The following is a 12,608-nucleotide window of genomic DNA, read 5'->3' as shown; positions in this document are numbered from 1 at the left end:
TTCATATAACTTTATCTTACAGGTTCAATTTGTTGCCCAAAGACCGCAACATAAGAAGATAAGAGCCCTGCATCCCTCCACCTTACAGTGAAAACATTATCTTATATTGGTATAGTAACTCTCATGCAGTCATTTCTCAGAGTTAGAACACGTGGCTGCAGATAAAGAATCCCTTATAGCTCTTAGTACCCCTTCTGCTGATAGCACGTTATCATAGCAGTGACTCCATATGTGGAGTTTTGTCCTTGTTTGGATTTGTCTGCTCTAAAATGCATTCACAGTCCCCCTATTCATCTGTGAACGTGCTGTACATGTTTTTTTTTTTTTTTATCGTAACAACTTAATATACATTTTATTTAGAAACAAGCTGAGGAAACTAGTTGAAAGTGCAGATGTCTCACAGAGAATCTCACTGACGTCTGTTGACCGTAAACCATTATTTACAGTTTGTGTGTGGATCACAGGAAGGAGGCTAATGGGGACAACTTGAATGTCAATATTATTTAAAATGACATACATAGATTTTCAATGAAAAGGAGGTATTGAAAATAATTTATTCAGACTTTTATTTTCTACATTTTTCTGCTGTATTTGTGTGTATAAAACATGAGGCAATATATATTTTTGAGTGAATTATTTGACATTTATAAAGATGATTGTGTTATTTTTGCTTGTGTTTTGGGTTTTTGACAGCTTCTTTGCTAAACTGACAAAATTATGAGTCAGACTTGTCCCTGAGTTTGTATTGAAAAAAGAAAACGTATGTAGGGCAGGTTGGAAAGTTTAAAAGATGCTAAACAAAGACTAAAATAATTCATAATGGTTTACAACAGAAGTCTGACTAAATCAAGCAAATCTTGTGCTTCTAACCTAATATTCATTGGAGATTAAATTGTTGTGCCTTTAAAGCATCAAATTGATTTTATATTGGTATACAATTAATTATTAACTATATTTCCACATCATAGTACTGTACTTCATCTCTCTTTCTCACTTTTCTTTTTACCTATATTTTTAAAAAATCCTTCGTTTGAAGGGAATATTGATAAATTGCAATGATGCTGTGTTTATGTAAATCTTACAACGGTTCACAGTACTAGAACATTATACATATATATTAACATAATCATAAAATACAATCATTTTATAATATTATATAAAAGTATTTGTGTAAAAAAAGTATTTAGATAAAAGTAAAAAGTAGCGTTCTTGATATTACTATATGACATTTTAGAAGTAATCTTTTCCTGAATAATAACAACATTCAATAATACGTAAATTCAGGTAAAAGAAATATCTGTTTCCATAGCATTATTTGTGATTTTTTTGAATAATATATTCAGATTTGTGTTCATCCCTAGTCTGCAGCGTAATAGCACAGTGACCAGAAGCTATAATAATAAAAATCTTGGATCATGGCAATATTTTGCAAATACTTTTTTGTTTTGTTTTTTAACTTTGGGAAGTCAAAAGAATAAATATAAAAGTTTTTGGTAGTGTTAACTATCATTTACAACTGGCATGACAAAACCACCCAAACACATCTGCTCTAAGAGACATTTTTTGGTAAGTGTCATTAAAAAATCAAATAACCAGTGAAGGAGGTCCAGCTCAGTGGCAGAGCATTTGATTGAAGATCAAGAGGTCTCCACTTATTCCTATAATATTCTTGCTTTTGTACAGACAGAATTGATGATATGTATTAAATTGCTTTTTCCTCGCTGAGCATTAACTTTCCCAGCCTATTATTTCAAACTCTGTATAATTAACTGCAGTACAAAGCAGATGACTACACATGTTCATCTCCATCACATGTGCAGCAGCAGCAGCAGCAGGGCTGAGCCACACTTCATTTATACTTTGACTCATCAGCCTTTAGATTCTCATCTCTAATTAGCAGACGAGAAGACGAGTTAACCTGAGGTGAGCGGATGCTCGGGCGTCTCCGCCAGCATGTGTATGTTATCATACATAATCATGCAACGCCAAGACAGCGCACATGCACACACGTGGAAGCACACAGCTATCACCTCCTCGGGCTCCGGCTCACCTGCACACTCTGTGAGACTCATTAGAGAAGGAAGGAGGACGAGCGGGAGGGAGGAAGGAGCTGAAGAAGGGAGGGAGGGAGGAGGCTGAGGGTCTGTGTGTGAATGAAGGTGGCTGTTTGTGTGTGTGATATATTGACTTAGTAATAGTAGTATGCAATATATGATGAATTAGAGGTGCAATCTGTCCCAGTAACCAAGTTAAAGGGCATGAAGCATGAGCTCCTGCAGGAGAAGCTGCTCTGTAGTTGTGTCTGTGGATATTTGTGTGTTTGTGTGAGCGTGCATTACTCATTACTCAGGTTTAAAGAGACTTAAATCTGTTTATACACTCCCATTGTGGGGACCCGCCTTCCTTATGGGGACAAAATGCAAGTCCCCATTTGTAAATCATTAAATTTTGGGGCGAAGACTTGGGTGAGGGTACGGGTAAAGTTTTAGGTTAGGGTCAGGCAAGTAGTCCTAAGGGTCAAGGTTTCGGTAAGTGTCCAGGAAATGAATGTAAACCAATGTAATGTCCTCTGAAGTGATGGAAACATGATTCTGTGTATGTGTGTGTGTGTGTGTGTGTGTGTGTGAGTCAGACTCAGAGTGACTCAGAATTAGATGTTTCTTGTTGTGTCTTCAGGCAGGGATGGAGCATATTCGACGTGTGTATGTGGCTGTTTGTGTGTGTCTACATGTGTAGGTGCATGTGCAGACCACCTTTGCCTTTGGTGACAGGTTTAGAGGGCAGAGGGAATGTGTGTGTGTGCGTGTGTGTATATGCCTGTGTGTGTTTAAGCCTCTGACTGTGTGCGTGGGCCAACTACTGTACATGTGTGTTATTCTTATTCATATTATTCACATTCTCCAGGGAAGTGGCCAGTCGTTCATTACAGTGTGTGTTCACTTGTCTGACAGATCTGTTCCTGAGGCAACTGCTGCTGCTAAATATCACACACCTGGATGCACAGCGTGTGCCGCACCCTCTCATTCCGTGTCTTCCAAGACCCTATTACCATGCTAATAATATCCAACAAATCACACAGCACTTTCACCTTGATGAGTCTTCGTCAGAGGGCCCATACAGCACATACGGGATTAGGGATGACTTCATTTACCGCGGCGTATCTCTAATACCGCAGGAGCTGAAAAGCCGGGCAGAGGAAAGACGGATGAAGGAGAGGAATGTGTCTTTAAATAGAATCCCAAATACGTATAAATACCACAGCTGGTTCCAAATTTATCGGAATCTACTCTATCTGTTTGTGCTGTGAAACGGGATGGGAATGGAAGATTACAATGTGCACATAGGAAGTGGTGGCATGTTTGTGTGGATTTTTGGGGCTTATATGACAGAAAACTGTCCCCATCCCCCTCTCCAAAACCTCCACCTTTCTGTTTTTCTGTATATACACTGGGTCTTCAACAAGGGGTCTGCGAACCCTTGGGGGGACAGCACTAATGAGACATGCCGGCCGGTCGGCTGTATTATTATCCCAGGTGTGAAGACACTCCTATGAGCCACAATGGATCGTTTTGTATCTTCACGAGCACAAAACTCTGACACGCCCTCCACCTCAGAAACCACAGGTGAAAGTGCAGAGGATGACACTAACATACTGAATATTAGCCATGCTACAACTGCTGCTGACTTAACAGCTACAGGTGAGCACAAACAAGAGGAGAACTGAAAATATTTAATGTACTATATGTAGCAAGCTGAGAGATTTATGGCCTGAAATGAATCTATATACCCCTGGTACCTACAGAATGTTATATTATCATTAATATTGATGAATTTAACGTTTAAGCTGCATGTTAATGTTGTAGTAATGTCTATAGGTGGAGCTACATGTAACTTCACACCTTAAGGATATGAACATAGTTACACATATAACGACAGTAAATGGATAATGACTCTTTTATCCAATAACAATAATAGTAGGGATGAACAATACTATAAGCATGTCATTGATAATAGCTGATCCAATATCATACTGGCCCGAAATGGATGGATGCTCAATTTTCAATTTAATATTTAAATTGTAACACTGCTGTTCAGAAGTTATTTAAATGGACTCATTTTAATAAACTAGTGAGATGGGTTAAATCATTGCTCCACTGATTATGGTACTAATTAAGTAATCTGATTCTTTCTCTGATGCAACTAAATTCATCACCTTGTTCTCTACTGTTGTGTCATTTAAATGTGTAATCCTTAATCTGCATAGTAAATATTTGCAACAGCAGAGTAAAAAGTACAGTAGTTCCCTTTGAAATGCAGTGGAGCCGAGGGAAAAAGAAGAAAATTACTGCATACATGAAACAAAGGAAAAAAAATGCTACCTGATAACAATCATGACCATTAGTGACACGCAACCCAGCTGATGCTCCAATATCAAGGTTGTGTTGTGAGATATAAAATGTTAATCTCTTAATTGAAATTCTGGAAGTGAGAATGGGTGCACTTTCATTTTGAAATGCTAATTCAGAGTTTAAGTGAATTTAGCAGAGTGCAAGAAAAAAAAAAATGCAAATTTCAGCAATCTTCACATAACTGCATGTTTTTGCAGATCTTTCATGTTTGGTTAATGTATTAGTTATAAAATGTGACATTAGAATAAATGAAGTTGGCTGTATGGGCCTGCTGCATTCACTGTCCTCGAGTATGTGTCAGTATAAAGGACTTTGGTAACCCACTTATGCAGCTGGATTTGCATTGAGTGAATTGAAGCGAAAGATTTAAATGGCATCAGTCTTGCTATTAAAGCAAAGCAAAACATCAGACAAACAGGGAGGAGCAGCTCTGTGTGTGTGTGTGTGTGTGTGTGTGTGTGTGTGTGTGTGTGTGTGTGTGTGTGTGTGTGTGTGTGTGGAGGAGCAGGGGGAGTGCTGTCCCTTGCCTCCGCTCAGTGTGTGCAGCAGCTGCAGCTTTCAGCCTCGGTCTACACTGTAGGGGCCATTCTGCTGTCTGAAAGACTGATAGATACAAAGAGTAGAATGGTGATGAGAGTTGACTCGGAGGATAGCGCTGATGGTGCGTTTCAAACACACTCATTTCCCCCTCTCTGCATGTTGCAATTCAACATGTGTATAAAGTGAAAACAAAAACCAAGCTTTTGGGTCAGGGACTCGGAGCGGGCTCTAAAATACGGCTCGTACCGTTAGGGGCTGTTTTTGGACAACGCGATCCCGATGGTAACGCGTCCATCAAAGCGTGTGTCGATTTCACAACTGGCGGGAAAATCTTGACTGAATGTGGAGAGAGTGGTCCCCCTCCCCTTTCCCTGATATGACACTTATCCATTGTTGTCCTCACAGGCACCGGTGGACCTATGTTCAAAACAATGGATGCTACTATGGTAGATAAAACATGATACCATGCCCCCTACGGTGCCCTTTCAGTGGAGAAAACAGGATAAACTGCTCTCTATGATGCCTTTCTAGCAGAGAAAACATGATAAAGTGCCGTCTTGAGAGCCTTACAAATGGACGAAAGATGATAAACTGCCCTTTAGATTGACCTTTCAGTGCAGAAAACATGATAAACTGCCCTCTACAATGCCTTCCAGTGGACGAAAGATGATAAACTGCCCTCGAGCGTGCCCATTCAGTGAATGTTGTTCCCTGTACAGTTCCTTCCAGTAGATAAAACATGACAAAGTGCCCTCTAGAGTGCCCTTCTAGTGGAGAAAGTGTGATGCAGTGACATATCATCTGCCTTACATGGGTGAAGATTAGTTGGTTGAATAGATAATAGTTCCCTGTGTGTGTTTATGACAGGATGTTGCACTTATACTTCAAGTCACCTAATAAGACAATTTTAATATAAACTAGGGTTTGTAACTGTTCCACTATAAATGCATTACGCTGGTGCCGTATCACTTAATGCACTTGTTATTTTTTTTTGGCCCTGCCCCTCAGACGAACTGAATCCGCCACTGCTCACAGGGGAAATAAAAAAAACACCATGGATACAGATGTTGACCTACGCCTGATGCACACATATGTTACAGAGGCAAACCCTGCAAGCGGAGCGATCAATGCTCACACTCTATAGAAACACACAGGCATGCATGTACACATAAGCACACAAAGGCAGCTCCACACGCATGGCGCCCACAGTCTAATGAGACGAAATCAGCAAGAGTGCATGAATGGAGTGCCCTGTTTCACCACATGGCACCGGGCGCTGAGCGGAGACAAAGCTCTCATGCAACATCCCCATTCATAGTCTGATAGTTTGGCACTGAAGGCAGAAAATGGAGCCTAGCCAGCTCACAGTATAAAGGTATTATAATATTTGAAGGGGGTGGGGGGGACGGGGAGCTCAGCGCACTAGTATCCCCTCGTTGCTCACCATCCCCCACCTTCCTCCCTGTGGGCCCTCGCTAACCGCCCCCACAAATCCCAACACACTCTCACCCTTCCGCCAACCTCCCTCATTCTGCCTCCTCTCACTACTGTTCTCCGTCCCCATCCCCCTCTCCAAAACCTCCACCTCCTCCTGCTCATCATCATCCAAAAGGACAGAGACTCTCTCTTTGCACATCACATACACCGCATGCCGCTGGATGAGAACAATGCTTCATTCCATGTAAGGTTGGAGGTCAGGTATACACAGCACGCTGCCTGTGGGCCAGTACAACCCAAACACAACTCTGGGTGAAAAAAACACGTATTTGACCTTGATTACTCCATATAATGTAGGACTGCAACTAACAGCTATTTTCATTGTTGATTCATCTGTCAGTTATTTTCTAAGTTAAATATTTGGTCAATTCAATGTCCGAAATGAATAGAAAATGCTCAAAGTGATGTCTTCACATTGCTTCATAATGCCAACAGTCTGAAACCAAAACATATTCAGTGTACAGTCATAAAAGACGAAGGCACTATTTTTATTGTTCATAATTTACTTACAAAACCCTTAAATCAAATACACAAAAAAGTAAAAACCTTCAGCAGCCACAGTTAGCCAATGTTAACAAAATGCTAGTAAACTATCTAACCGATCTATATCTATCATTATGTGGCTAGTTAGCCTGCATTTTGCTAAGATTAGCTCATTTAAGATATGAACATACACGTATGTCGCCTTTACAAGAAAAGTAGACAGTTGACCAAGGTGCTAAATTTTCTCAACAAAAAGGGTCAAGGGTCATCATTATCAAGGGTCAGTTGATAAGTCAGGGGGGTGGTAATGGGAATGGCATATCCCAAAAAGGCCCGTAACTTCTAAATGGATTTGCGCAATATGGCCAAACTCCTGAACCTATTTCAATGGTGCCAGTTACCCCCGCCTCTTAAACTTTACCCACATCCGTTTCATAACAAATGACCTGTTTTAGGCACTTGTGGGAGTCATCATTGGACAAAGTAGAGTTAATTTTTCACTGGTGACACTTTGCCTCACCCCCGATACTTAAACTTCTCTTTCATAGACTTTTGAACCATTTGTCATAAGGCCTTGCTGCAGGCATCATTGGACTTGGCAGAGCTCCCTTTTCCATTGGAGTAACTTTTCTTTTCTCTTTTTTAAATTTATGGCACTATAACAGCAACTGTAAAATTATGCAGCAGTGGGAGGTCCTGACTCCCCAGACTGGGAACACCTCTGCTTGGTTGTGACTGAGTCAACCCACAGAGTGATTTTTTTTATCGTGCCCCTACTTTATTGGAATACATCTTTAGTCAGGTAAAAAATTCTGTTCATTCAAAGATTAAAAGACCATCTAAAAGGTATTCCTGGGTTTCTTATTTTTTTAATAAGCCACTTAAAGACAAAACAAGTCACGGTAGAGGCAAATATACACCTGCTATTTACTTACTTAAAAAAAAGTTAATTGCTATAACTTAACCTTCTATTTTTAACATTTTTAACCCATTCATTATGTTAGGTATGATCAGTCAGATGTGAGTACAAACACAGAGGGGGGGTATAGCTCAGTGGCAGAGCATTTGACTGCAGATCAAGAGGTCCCCAGTTCAACTCTGGGTGCCCCCTGCTCCACTACAATAAGATGATCCCCTTTTGTTTTGTGGTGAAGCCAAATATCAAACAACGTGTGTGGGATGTCATGTAGAGAAGTGCATTGAATTTAACAGCAGCTCAGATGCTTTCTAGTTCAACTGCAGATGCTCCCTGAAACTGTTTACATTAAATTCAAGCACCATTTTTACCTCGTGCTGTGTCACAGGCCAGAAGGTTTTACACTGGGAACAGTGTTTATGTACACAGCTCTGTTTTGAGTGTCCATGGCAGCCATTTACAAGCAACACAGAGGAGCTAATGCCTTTTTTTTTTTTTTTTTTAGGAAAATATTGCATATTATGCCTTTAAACCTTCTTTTCAGAGGTGACACCTCTTTCTCTGATGCATTTTACTTGCATTGAGGGCTATCCAAACTAAAAAGCAACATAAGAAATAAATTGACCCAGTCCAAAAATTGCAATCTATATCAAAAAGAGAGAGGGACTCAAAGAGGGAGGGGGCAACAGACTGGTCAATCTGCAGACACCACAGGTAGACAAGAATACTTGTGCTGAGTGAATCGTTCATGTCAACAGGGAGACTCAGTTGCAGATTATCAAGGGTTCATGTCAACAGCTTAACCCAAATAAAACCTTAATTAGAATACGATGCTGCCCTGTGCATCGTGAGGCTGCACGTACGTGCGTTAATGCAGACGCATTTACGCCAAACATGAGCCATGAGCCTGCAGACATCCCCCTCCTCTTCCTCCACAGAAGCTCAGCCAAAATCATCTTCTCAGCGTTCAGTCACTGTGATGGCAAGGATGTCTCTACTTATCTGCAGTAAACAAATTCAACTGTGGCTGGCAGTGGCATTTGGCCTCTGTGCGCTCTCCTTCCTGGCAGCATGTGTGTGTGGGGCCGCTGCCGTGGGATGCAGCAACACGGAGCGCGGATCCTGAAGTCACTGCATGCTCCTCTAAGACGTCTGATTTAAACAGCCCACTGCCGGAGGGCGAAAGCCACATTTCATTACACAATGCTAATTAATTTCTGCAGGAAGTCATGCGTGCTCAGAACTGATTGACTCATTGTCACACCCTAAATAGATGTCCACGACTCATGATGCTCTAAGTGCCAATTTCACGCTAGCTAGAAGGGTGGAAGTTAAACTATTAGCTTGTTTAAAGTGAAATGTCAGGTGCTAAGAAAGGGACGACTTTAATAGGACAGCTGTTAATCAGTCGCTCATTAGTGTTGCATTGTATTATATCCTCAAGGACCTGTTTGTGATTTATGGTCTATTAATACATCGCATTAAAGGAGCAGTATGTAACAACTGCACGTCCAAAAATACGTACTGCAGTATAAAAAGCGAATTGGAGCCGCAGACGGCATATTAAATAGCTTGAAAAGGCCAAAAACTCGTCTTGCTTTGAAATTTGTTGTTTTCAAATTAGCTGATTTATTCATTGAACTTTCATTTAACACCTTCAACTGCATGCCGATATTAAGGAGTAAAAAAATACGATAGATATAAGCTTCACTGGTACTTTTAATAATCATAAATAACTATAAACAAAGAAAGATAGATAGAACAACTTAAGTACAGGCCGGGATCAGCCAACTGATATCCGCCTGGCTTTTCTAACATTAAACACACCTTGAACCTCTTTCATCATGCAGTCACTGTTGGATTAATAAACGTAAACCACTAATTGTTCCTAGCAGGAACAGGACAAATAGTATATTTAAGCTCTGGTATACTGTGTGTACATTAATATACAACTTCTCAACAGCCAAGTAACATTATTGAATATTTACTGATGTATAAACAAACAAAAAAATTCCCAGGGTGAAACAATTTATTTACATTGTGAATTAGAAATTGCTGGAGGGCCACTCAGCACCCTGTCAAGGCCAGATTTGTGCCACAGGCAGCAAATTGAGTATCTCTGATGTGTACCTTCTAAAAGATTATTAATTTCCTACAACTCAAAACATTGACTCATTCTGTGAACGTCCTGCATTAATTTGAATTATATTTAACATGAAGCAGGTAAACAAAAACACAAGTTATGGATCGGAATAGAAATTTCAAAGGAGCGTTGTTTCAACTTTGCATGTGTCCTTCATTTCTGATGGTCACTGTATGATTTATTACAGTAAATATTTTACAGATTTCTCCTTTAAGTCTGTTTGTAAGGTGAGTGTTCACAGAGTCAGCCCTGACAAAGCAGCGGGAGATGAGCGCAGTTGGCAGGTCTCAGGTCTGCTTTGGCCCGAGACAATGAGCTTCACAATAAGCCCGGTTTCTGCACAGGAGCAGCCTAATGCTCTTATGTCCCCCTTCATCTCGTTCCCTCTGTCCCGCTTTACCTCGCTTAACCCATTTGTCTTTTCGCCATGCTCCCCCGGCGTCTCTCCTCGCAGGTCAATCTGGCTGAGCTCACAGAGCCATTATTCATGGTCAGTCATAAATCACCTCTCTAATCAGCTCCTGTACACATCAGCTGGCAGGGCAGTGCGCCTGAGCACCACAAATCAATCTCATCAATAAGAGACGAAATTGTGTGTTTTTGTGTGTGTGCACGTGTGCAGTAATTGACCCCTGTGTGGAGTCTGTAAATCTTCAGCTCTGTGGGGGGGTTGTTCCTGGCTTCCACTGCTTGTTAGCCGTTTGTTTCACTTCACTGATGCATCTCTCTGAAAGCATACAAAATCCTCTATAGCGCACGGAGCTGCAGCCACACAAACACAAAAGATGGGGTTTTTAAACAGCACATTTATATTCTTGTCCTAGCTAAATTGAAATTAAGCAGCCTCGTTTTGCCCTCATTAAAAAACCATGATTTGTTCTGAAAAAGCCTGAAGATTGTCTGCAGCAGAAAGTTAACACCAAATAGGCTTTAATTACCACTTCTTTTATACTTTTTCTGAGCTGAGCTGAAGGCTTTGTTAACCCTTTACCCTGTTTTAGAGCTGCCCTTGGTTTGGAGAGCCCCGCCAAAATAAGAGCCGATGGTAAAATACATGAGAAAGGAACCACCTTTGTTCTCCTCCATGTGATGTCTAATAGACCATAATTATTGCTTTATCACCCCTTGTAATTACATGTTAAAGAAATGATCCTTCTCCAGAAATTGTAATCTATTACCACATTTACACCTGATATTAAAATGGGATCCATATCCAGATAATAGGGGTGTTACAGTTTCAATATTCAATCAAAAATGGATCAAAATAAGCTTTCAATCTCAAAAAACAAATCAAAAGGCAGAATCTGTGGTTTTCCCAGTATTAGTTTCTCTCTCTACTCCCGCCTACTTGTGGCATCCGGCACATGTCCAAAGAAAAAAATAATTTGCACTTCTTTTTTAATTTTTATTGTTTAAAATTCATTCTTATTCCGCCCAGACCCCACGTTTTGGTTTTAAAATCCTTCCTGTTTTGAGGCTTCAAGCTTGGCAATTATGTGCAATCATGTCAAGTATGTAAATGTACTGCAGTCAAACCTGGGAAGAGTTCACTATTGTAGGCCTGAATCATTGCTTTGTTGCTTTGTACACCATGAACATCTCAGACATGAGAACAGAACATCTCTGCACATTTCTCTTCCTCAGAACAGCAGTTTGTTCGTTGCCTTGAGGGGGTAATTAACCCTCTGCTGGGAGATGGTAGAGGTTAAGCATCTCGCTCAAGGATGCTTTAGCACATCCTTCCAGTTGTGGGACACCCGATCAAAAAAAAATACCCATACGAAAGTGCTGGCAGACAGCGACCCTGACCCTGTTTCTTCTGTCAAATCCACAGGACATCATTCATGTTTATATCTGGCCATGGCTGGGCCATGAATGACAGGGGACAAGGATCTCCCACACTATTATACTTTAATATCTGGGTAATAAGTCAGTGCCAGTGCACAGCATTCATCAGCTATCATCCACTTTCATCTGACTGCACCATGGAAACTATCACTGCACTGCCACTGTATTCGCCTTGAGGAGCGAAGTAGGCTGACAGAGGACCCCAGCTGCAGGAAGGGCCAAGGTTTATCAAAAGACAAGAGTTGATTCAGAGTTCAGACTGAATTCATTAAAGGCTTCACAGAGAGACACCGCAGACATGACGCCATAAATGGTAGATTAATAGGTGAAAGTCAAGAGGTAAATCTTTAACAGTGTGCAGCAGTGACCCTAATTTAGCTGTGGGACCGGCTCAGATCCAGGGAAGCCTGTTGTGGGGCTTTCCAATGGCACTTTTGGCCGCACCGAGACAAGCTGTGCCGTGCTGATTTGCATTTCCATTAACACATTTATTGCACCAAGCTTTGCCAAGTCTGCTGGACCTTCTCAGGGAATTGAGTCCAACCCGCCTCCAAGCAGATTGCAATGATGTCTCACTGACTGAAACTAACCCATGACCTATAAAAACCCAACATTTTCTGATTTTGGTGTTTCACAATAAAAGCTTTATGATAATAAAATAACAGGGGGGGTTATCTGTGAAGACTTTATAGAAAATAAAGTGTTTATCAACCATTTTACAGCTGCTTGACACACCTACAAGTAGCTCTGTTATAATGGAAATGCAAATTCC

The 12,608-nt window shown here is 40.8% G+C and overlaps 1 protein-coding gene and 1 non-coding gene across 2 annotated transcripts in view; one reads left to right on the top strand and one right to left on the bottom strand.

Annotated features, from left to right (window-relative positions):
• The window catches only part of gjc1 (gap junction protein gamma 1), a 59,923-nt gene that overhangs the window by 26,697 nt on the left and 20,618 nt on the right, over positions 1–12,608 (bottom strand). The gene's annotated exons all lie outside the window — the stretch shown is intronic.
• On the top strand, positions 7,969–8,040 carry trnac-gca (transfer RNA cysteine (anticodon GCA)). The gene has a single exon. It is a non-coding gene; the product is annotated as a tRNA-Cys (tRNA).

The sequence above is a fragment of the Lutjanus erythropterus genome, chromosome 19, assembly GCF_056507025.1.
Source record: "Lutjanus erythropterus isolate fLutEry1 chromosome 19, fLutEry1.hap2, whole genome shotgun sequence".
In the NCBI taxonomy this organism is placed as follows: Eukaryota; Metazoa; Chordata; class Actinopteri; order Lutjaniformes; family Lutjanidae; genus Lutjanus; species Lutjanus erythropterus.
This window is presented reverse-complemented; position numbering and strand designations above follow the sequence as displayed.